The sequence below is a fragment of the Neopelma chrysocephalum genome, unplaced genomic scaffold, assembly GCF_003984885.1.
Source record: "Neopelma chrysocephalum unplaced genomic scaffold, ASM398488v2 Primary Assembly neopelma1_95317, whole genome shotgun sequence".
Lineage (NCBI taxonomy): Eukaryota > Metazoa > Chordata > Aves > Passeriformes > Pipridae > Neopelma > Neopelma chrysocephalum.
This window is the reverse complement of record NW_020923996.1, coordinates 333-3,784: the sequence shown is the minus strand read 5'-3', so window position 1 is coordinate 3,784 and position 3,452 is coordinate 333. Positions and strand designations below refer to the sequence as shown.

General features: G+C 53.7%; 1 pseudogene; it reads right to left on the bottom strand.

Annotated features, from left to right (window-relative positions):
• Positions 1-1,049: 1,049 nt before the first annotated feature.
• Positions 1,050-1,809, bottom strand: LOC113980819 (annotated as a pseudogene).
• Between the last annotated feature and the right edge of the window lie 1,643 nt (positions 1,810-3,452).

The following is a 3,452-nucleotide window of genomic DNA, read 5'->3' as shown; positions in this document are numbered from 1 at the left end:
GCGGGGGGGGGGGGGGGGGGGGAAGGGGGCGGTCGGTGGGAAAAGGGGGGTCAGAGGGAAGAAAAGGGGTGGTGGGACCCCAAACTGAGTTGGAGGGGAGTGGGACCCCTGAAAGTGGAGGGGGTGGAGCTCTGAGGTTTGGAGGATGATGGGAAATGGGTGGGAGAGGTCAGAACAGTGGGGAAAGGGGAGGGTGGGACCCCCAAACTGAGCATGAGGGGGCTGGGGAGGGGGGAGATGATGTGGAAGGGGTGGGAGATGGGGAAAAAATAGAGGTTGGGACCCCAAAACTGATCGGGGGAAATTGAGGATTGAGGGGACAATGGGAGAGTGGGAGGAACAGGGAGAAGGGTGGAAAAGGGGGGGTGGTCTGGTGGGTCTGATGATCCCATGGCAGTCTTTGGGAACAGGGGGATTAGGAAAGGGGGCTGGCCTCCCTGAGCTCCCAGCTTCCTGTGGGGTGCTGGGGGCTGCTGGATCCAATCTCAGCCTTGGATCATACCAACACTTTCAGTTTAGAGGAATTACAGAGGTGGGACTGAAGCACTTTTGTCCCCACCTTTTAATGATGGCAAATCAGATCTATTGATAGAAATGAGTTATTTAGGGTTACAAAAGATCAGATAAAAGATCTTCATCAGAATTATTTACTGCACAATAGAAACTAAAACTACCAGGAGTACAGGATAAGATAGGACAGTGCTCTACACTAAAGCAATTCTTGAAGCAATTCTACTCAAGCTGGCACAAAAGCAATAATCATTAATTAGAGATGGATGGAACTTCCCCAGACCAACGCTCCTGGGGAGATCTCTGCTCTCAACCTCCAGCAGTGACTTTGGGGGGTCCCCAGCCAAGGCAGGAATCTCCACACCCCCCTCCAAGAAGGGTTCTGTTGGCAGAAGCTGCCCCTGGGAAAGGGGACTGGATCTTTCTGGTCAAAAGGGATGGACTGACAGTCACTGGACTCCAAGGGTTGCCTCACCATCAGGGGCTTCATTCGGGGTGGAAGCAGCGGCCAAAGCTCTTCCTGCAGTCGGGGCACTCGCAGGGCTTCTCTTACTGGTGGGTCCGTTGGTGTCTGGTCAAGTTACAGCTCTGGGTGAAGCTCTTCCCACACTCCCCACACTTGTAGGGCCTCTCCCCGGTGTGGATGCGCCGGTGGGTGACGAGGGTGGAGTTGTGCTTGAAGCCCTTCCCGCAGTCGGTGCAGCGGAAGGGCCTCTCATCCGTGTGCGTCCGCTCATGCAGGAGGAGATTGGAGCTGGTGTGAAACCTCTTCCCACATTCCAAGCACTTGTAGGGCCGTTCCCCAGTGTGGATGCGCTGGTGGGTGTGGAGGGTGGAGCTGTCACTGAAGCTCTTCCCACATTCCAAGCACTGAAAGGGCTTCTCCCTGCTGGGAGGCTGCTCAAGAACCACCAGGTCGGAGCTCTGCCTCAAGCTACAGTCGCCTTCCCGGCACAGGCCCCCCTCTCCCACCTCCTTCCCGAGCTGTTCCCTGGTGTGGATGTGCTTGTGTCGGATCAGGTGGGTACGCCGGCTGAAGCTTTTCCCACATTCTCCACACAAATACGGACGTTTCCCAGTGTGGATGTGCTTGTGCCGGATCAGGTCGGAGCTGTACCTGAAGCTTTGGCCACATTCCCCACACATGTAGCGACGTTCCCCAGTGTGGATGCGATGGTGGATGCAGAGGTTGGAGCTCTGCCTGAAGCTCTTCCCACATTCCCCACACGTGTAGGGACGTTCCCCAGTGTGCATGTGCTGGTGTTGGATCAGTTCCGTGCTCTTCCTGAAGCTCTTCCCACATTCCAAGCACTTGAAAGGCTTCTCCCTGCTGGGAGGCTGCTCAGGGACCACCAGCTCAGAGCTCTGCCTCAAGCTCCGGCCGCCTTCTTGGCACAGGCTGGGTCTTTCCTCCTCAGAGCACCCTGGGCTGGCTTTGGAGCCCCTCCTGTGGGGGGATCTCCGGCCCTTTTCCTCCCCGCTGCCTTCCTGCACCGTGGAGCCCTTCAAAACGGCCTCTCCCACCAGGTTCTCACAGGGAGATTTGTCCTCCGGGCTCTCCGTCCTCAGCTCGGGGCCTGGGGCAGGAAGCAAGAAGGACAGGGAGGGGATTTGCCTCCGGCCCACAGGGAAGGCCAAGGACATCCCCCCAACTCCGGCCCCGGCAGGACGGCGGCGGCAGCGGGGTTGTCCTGCAGCCGGGGGCCATGCTCGGCTGCCAGAGCCAGCACAACACCCGCCCAAAGGGCCACTGACTTCCTCCTCACCTGCCTGGGGGGCCCAAGGCATCTTCCTCTTCCTTGCAGCCTCCTCCTCCATCTGCCCAAGCTTTGGGAAGGACAAATCCTGATGGGGAGGAAAACAAGGGCTGAGTGTGTTGGCTTGGGGGTTCCTCCTGCCCAAGTCCATCTCTAGAACTCACCGGGCATCCTGTGACCATAAAAACCTCCAAAACACCAAGATTCAGCCCAGAAAAAACCCAACGAGATTCAGGCAAAAAAACCCTCAGAAAAAGAGAGATGAACCCTCCCCCCAAAACTGAAAAAAGTTAAGGTTCAGCCAAAAAAATACTCAAAAATATGAAGATTAAACCAAAAATAAGATGTTTAATTGGTAGGATGAGGAGAGCAAAGTCATTTCATGAGCACCTGATTGAATTGCTATATATTAATCAAAAGCTGTATTAATGTAGTGTCCCTTAAAACTCAATTTTTTTCTTCCTGTTTTCAGTGTAGAGAATAAATATGAAATCACTGGACCTCAGGCCTGCATCATTACCCCTGTGCTTTGGTTTGCAAATCCTCCCTCATTCCACTTCTTCTCCCCTGCCATCATTTCTGACAACTGGACTCCTCTGCTGTGCTGTGCCAATATCCTGGGATGTGCGGTTTCCATGTTTGCAAGGATTAAAGGCAACTTTTTGCCTCCCAGTGCCAAAGGCTGGTCTGTGAAGTTTAGTGTGAGAAGATCCTGGGTAGTCAGACACTGAAATTGTTGAGCTGCAACAGGCCATGCAAATGGAATGACAGAATCCATTCTGCTGGCCCAGACACAGAAGCCAATCTGTGGCTGTGGCTCTTTGCCTCACTGGCACCATCCTCTGTGGTTCCTGCTGCCCACCATGGCACTGGCAGCCCCAGGGACACAGGGACGTCCATCCTGTATGTGAAGTCAGAGTCAGACCGTCCACAAGTGTTAGCAGGAGTAAAACAGTGCACTGCTGACCTTCTCAAATTTATCTCTGTTAATGTAGGACTTCACTTGGTCAATCTGTGTCATCTTGCACAGCATTATGTGGGTTTGTGATTTTTATTATCACTGCACCAAATTAATCTGGAATGTGTGGTCAGAACAGTAATTACCTGTATTTGTGTATAGCTGTGAGCTCTTCTATTTTTTATGCTTTCTGGCAAATTCACTGGCAACTTCTTTCACGACTACAC